At 35.5% G+C, this 6,000-nt stretch overlaps 1 protein-coding gene across 3 annotated transcripts in view; it reads left to right on the plus strand.

Moving 5' to 3' along the window:
* Window positions 1-902, plus strand: part of FUT8 (fucosyltransferase 8) — a 130,214-nt gene extending 129,312 nt beyond the window's left edge. For all 3 annotated transcript variants that reach the window (XR_010070701.1, XR_010070703.1, XR_010070702.1), the window contains one exon: window positions 796-902. The gene's annotated coding sequence lies outside the window, so the exon portion shown is untranslated. The remainder of the gene's footprint in view (window positions 1-795) is intronic.
* The last annotated feature ends 5,098 nt before the right edge of the window (window positions 903-6,000 follow it).

Here is a 6,000-nt window from a genome sequence, read left to right on the forward strand (position 1 = left end):
TGCATGAGGATCTATTAATTTAATGTTACTCTGATCTTATACTTTTTCAGAATTCATAACGTTTATCAAGATTGTATTTGTATACGATAACATAACAACAGTATGCTACAAAACTAAACAAGAGTTTTTTTAAATTTCCAAATGCTTTTTCATAATTATGTAAATTATGAATAATTATATAATTATATAAATGCTGTATACATAATTATTAGTACTCTGGAATTGATGCATGCATGCATCATCAGATTACCGTGTGAATACTGAGGTTAAGTATCTCTAGCATGCTTGCAATTGCAGAAAGCTTTTTTCCAGGAATCACAAATGAACATTCCCTGAGTGATCCTTTTTTCCAGCAGTAGTATCATTTAGTTATGTATCCGTTTGCAATGAAAGGAAACAAATCTTTTTTAAAGGTAGTTGGAACCTGTGTTTTCCTGAGGATGCCTTTTTGATTCCAAGGTCAGGTGTGTTCCTTACCATTCCCTTGCTTCTGAGACTTCTCAAAAAAAAAAAAAAATAGGTAAAGCACTTTATACTGATAATTTCTACATAGACAAGACAAACTTAGATCACAGGGTTGTTCAAATTCTCTGCCAGTTTTCTGGCAAAAAATGGTGATTTTTTGACTGACAACAAAGTATTAGTTTCACACTAACCTTTTTCAACTGCACCTGATAAGATTGCTTTTGTATGCATTTCTACAGACTTATACAGGCTATGCTTAATAAAAGGTTAATCTGAATACCAGGAAGACGTCTACTAAGAAAACTTAATTATTTTTTTTTTAAATTGCAGCCACTGACGATAATGCCTGTAGTTTTCTTCGCAAGCTTTGGGCCACTCCCAGGATTTACTTCATGTGCACTTGCCAGCAATTAGTCTCTTCTGTCCTTTAAAAGCCAGTATCCTTTGTCTTTAATGAAATTTCTGAAATTTTACTGTTGCCATGTGCTTCATGCATGTGTTGCCTTTCTTCATCTTTTTGTGTTATGTATGTTTTTAAAGACTGAAACAGCTAGAATAGACTTTTGAAAGTTTTGGTATCGGAACAGCCTGACACGTGTGCACATATGCTCTCTTTTTCATGATTACAAGGTTTCCATTAAATCATAACCAAAGCTCCTAAAAATACTGATAAATATACACAGTTCAGGTGTCATAATAACCCTAAGCCTTGGTTTTGAATTAAGCTGTTAAAAATTTACCTCTTTTGAGAGACTGGCAAGTTCTCCAGTTTGCACCACAAATTTTCAGACTAGATATGCAGCAGAGTGCAATGCTGTGAATGGTCAAAGACACCAATGCCCAGTGTAATCGCAGCGCGTTCAAAAGTTTTCACCAACTTTGCTTATTGACATGTACAAGAAAATAACAGAGACTTCTCTATAGACCTTTTGCAAAGAATTGTGAGCAAGCATTGTTCCAGGTATGATTTCTAGCTAGGAAGTCCTTTCATCAGTACTGAAAAAGGACTGGTGTCTTACCTCATTCATTTATTGTTTGGGAGAAAATGACAATTGAATAGGGAAAAACACATGAAGGAAGAGAAAAGTTAATTGTTTCCATCTAACAGATTTGCCTTTGTAACATGCTGTTCCCATACGTATTCCACTTTTTTCCAGCTTTCCCCTTTGCTTCAGATTTCTTTATACCTCGTGAAGTCTATAGTGATAAAGAAGTAAGAGTAGAATGTTTCCTTTACACTGTGTGTAAATGGCTGAAGTGTACTTTTGAACTGAAGGGTCTCAATTCTCCAACCTTAGGTGCAGGAATGCATGCCCAGCCCCAGTGGAATGCACACAGCAGCAATACCTCTGTAAAACATAAGCTACCATACAGGTACGTATTTTTTAATTATTAAGGGTTTAATATTGAGAGAGTTGTGCATCTGCTTTTCCCTCAATAGTTGTCTTACATATTTCTTCTACTCTTCAGCATGTGATCAATGTCATGGAGGTTTTAGTTATCAGCCACTACACTCTTGGGCTGTAATAGCTCTTATGGCTGTGATGTTGGAGGGTCTAAGGCAAGAAGAGCAGACCAGTCGTCTGTCAGTTCTTTTCCTCACAGTGTTGGTTAAGAGATGGAGTAACTAGCAGTGCTTTTATGCAAATATATAGTTCCCAAATTCATAATGACATTTTTATCTATCACTGATTTAGGGTTATTTATCCATGTTCTGGAATGTGTATACATATCACTTTGTCTTTTAGTTTTGGGCTTTTTATTTTGGGAGAATGTTAAAGCAGACTGAGTGCCTTTATGAGAAACCTTAAGTCACTCATTTTAGGATTTGTTCCCTTGTTGTCCAGGTATTCACAAACAATGGTGACCAAATTAGATGTGCATGCAGATGGCAGTGTAAATGATGTATGTTCATTACCATTTATTCCTGTTCTTTTTGGTTCCAAAATCCTTACAGCTTTATGTTTTGATCTTGCCAGAACTTGGAGCCTGCTCAGTTGTTTGTTTGAAAGCAATATTAGTTTTCTTTCTTCATTAAATAACGCTATCATGAGGTCCTGAGGAGGCCTGAACTGCAGATCTCAAGGTATTGCACTAGATAAAAAGCTTAGCTTCAGTTGTTGTTTAGAGTAACTGCAGTGATTCTAGCACTACTGCAGAATCTAGTCTACATCACTATCAGCTAGATACTAGTTGTAGCTATTACTGCAATGTAGTCATATCACTGAGAGAAGTCACAGAATTCATTCCCTGGCTCAGCAGGATTAAACAATGCATATTAGTGAGACTCTGACCGTTATCTCTCTGAGAATTTAACTGCTTGGTGGTAAAAATTAGTTTAATCTTTATCCAAGTTTGGGGAGATGTACTAAATGCAGCTCAGCTAGCAGTTTTCTTTGTTGTACAATATACCCCTCACATCCAGCACAGATCTCTGTATTCTTCTGATTAGAGAAGAAGATCCAGATATTTGTTTTCCATATGGTTGTATCAGTAGCCTGTGCATACATGATGCTAGAAGTGTAGTCTGTTGGTGGAAGGTTAGGCTTAGACAATATGGTATCTGAAATGGAAGTTGAAATCTAGCAGTATGTTTAATGAGGGCCTTGGGTTTATGCATGTATTATTAAGGTCTACGATAAAAATCTAGTGTTAAGCAGACTCAGTCAAGTGAAGAAAGGGGATGCAGGAACAGGAGGGAGAGAGAGGGGTCAGTTACTTAACCATCCCTACTTTTAAGCACAGCGACAGTGTGCATAGCACTCTGGTGACTGAGAATAAATGTGGCTGAAACAAACTGTTAATTTTTAGTGAATAAAATTGTCTAAAATAAATTGTGATTTATGACATGAAGTATGTATGACCTCTATATATGCTGAGTTGTTAATGTAGGTAGGCTATTAACCATCTATTGCAGCTTATTAATTTCTTTACTGAATTTATCACAATCTCTCTCATATTCATGTTGATTCACCACTTTTCCAATATCATTTATTCAACTGCAATATCATCTATGCATATTGTGGTTCATTCTTTATTTCTCTATTTTCAGGAACAAAGTTTGTCTCTAGAAATTGACACTGATAAGGTTATAACAGATGGGAAATGAGCCTAATTTGAGCATATATATTCTGAACAGAGGCTAATACTAATTGGCCTAATTGTTACTACTAAAAATGCCATCAGGTGGTGATCTCTTTGCCTTTGCCCTGACATCATTTAGATTAGAGCAGTGGCAGGACTAACTCTCAGCTTCCAACCTGCCAGTGCGGAATACAAACATTAAAATATATGAAACATAAGAAATTAATGTTTGAGTTCATACTATGTCACCATGTATTAACATTAATAATTCTATAAGTTTTTCATTAACAAAATATTAATATTTTCTAAGTTTAGTCATGTACATTTAATCTATTTTCAATCCAAATAATTGACAATTTCTTGTAAAAACGAGGTAGCATTTATAAATTAGAAATGAGAGTAGTAAATCTAAACTGAATTGCACACCTCAAATAATGACCAAAAAACTCAGAAAACATAAAACTGCTTTGATATATTTGTATCCTGATTTTATAGAAAATTAAACGTGTCAAAGAAGAAAAGAGGAGGAAGAATTCTGAAACCTGAAGGTTAATGACAGTGCACTTACCTTCAGATAAAAAAAACCCTTGTCATTGGTTCTTGGTCTTTATTTTGAGATGGCTTCAAGTGGCTCATCTCATTTAGTTTGAAAGAGAGCTTATGTTTATGTTTCACCTTCCAAGTGGTGTTAGCTGTTTTTTTGTATTACTACATTTTTCCTTATTAATTAAAGTCACAGTTACTCGTTCCCATTTCAGCACATATTAAACCCCTGTTGGAGAATGATTCCCTACAGCATCACAGCTCAGAGAAGCAGGTGTTTGACTAATGTTCAGTGAAGATGAAAACATTTTGAGACAGATGTTCAGAGGAAAAGGAAACATAATCATTATTGCTGGGTAATTATAAATTAATTGAGTTTTGCTTTCATTGTGCTGAAGTCCATAAGTGCTGGAAGATGGTAAAGCTGTAAGAAAAGTCCTGATCATCACGTATGTCCGCATCTCAATGGTCTGCTGCCTGTACTCCAGTGGAATATAGTCAGACATACTTCAGAGAGTTTTAATGCACCAGTGAGGGTAACAGCAGCAATCTAACCATAATAAAGTGGAACTCACCATAGCCTTATTAAACCTGCATTCAGTTTAACCCTAGATTAAACATACCTATGCAACACTGAAGCCCTAATTGTAGATGCACTTGAAAAAAATTACTGTTAAGCTGACTCTGCACTCAAGAGCTTGCTAGTTGCTCTTTTGAGAATATGTCTTGAAGACTAAGATTAACAAAAGACACTTTTACTTTTGAAACTCCTAGTGGCTATCAAACCTAATGAAAACTGTTTGGACCATCCAAATATGGCTACCTAATAGTGCTTAAATGCTAATTAAAGATACTTATCATCAGGAATGGGGAACTTATTGAAGTCAGTTCACAATTTTAGCCTTTTTTTCTGGCAAGCTACTATATTCTAGAAATGATAGGTTAATTAACATATCGTAACCGTTTGGGAGGTTTTTGTTTGCTTTTTTTTTCCTGGAAAGAGAAATGACATCTGAGCAGATGAACTTGGCAAGCAGCATTGTGTCCTGTGAAGGGACCTTAAGTGAATGTTCTATTTGAAAACTGGAAAGTTTCTCAAGTCTGTGTACTTTTGACAACTGTCTCTCTAGAAAATAAATTCTGCAGGAGGAGTTAAGGCTACTTAATTGATTTTTTATTTTGGATTGAGTGGAATCTTTTGCCTTGTTTGTACTTCATTCTCCTGTGGCTCTTCCAAGGATAAGGCATAATAGAATGAAATGATTTCTTTTTGTTCACTACCTGTAATCTTTGACCTCTTATGCCTTTATGGTGGATCCCTTGTAAGGTAAAACTTTTCAGTGTTCTCCATTATCCCTGGTTCTAATTGCTCGGATGCTCGCTATTTGAGTAACATTAATTATTATTATTCTGAGAACAATTTCTGCTGCAGAACAGAAAAACCTAGAGAAGGAGTCTTTTTCTTTTTTTTTTTTTTTTTAGTTTGGAGGCAAAGGCTATTTTCTGCTTTGCCAGTGTAGAGGGGATCTGACTTCTGAGACAGTATTTTTATGAAGTTTGTATGTGCTTTTTGGTTTTTTATTTACACCACACAACTTTCCTGCAAAATACTGCTATATCATGTACCGTACCTGACAAGATTCTTCTTTTAGTTGTACTCCTCTCCAAAGCATAAGTGGGGAGCCCACAGAGGTAACATAATTTAAGCATGATAATGCTCTCTACACTATTAAATATTGAGGCTTTAATTCCCGATCAGGCCAGAAGCAACAAAGGTGCTAATCAGTTTTCCTTCTTTATTCTCATTCTCTCAAATGGTATTGCAATGAATGTATTAATTGGTTTGGAACAGTCATTGTGTTTGGAGGAGGTTCCTAAGAACTAGAAGAAAGCAAATTTCATTCTTAT

This window comes from Chroicocephalus ridibundus, chromosome 4, assembly GCF_963924245.1.
Source record: "Chroicocephalus ridibundus chromosome 4, bChrRid1.1, whole genome shotgun sequence".
Classification (NCBI taxonomy): domain Eukaryota; kingdom Metazoa; phylum Chordata; class Aves; order Charadriiformes; family Laridae; genus Chroicocephalus; species Chroicocephalus ridibundus.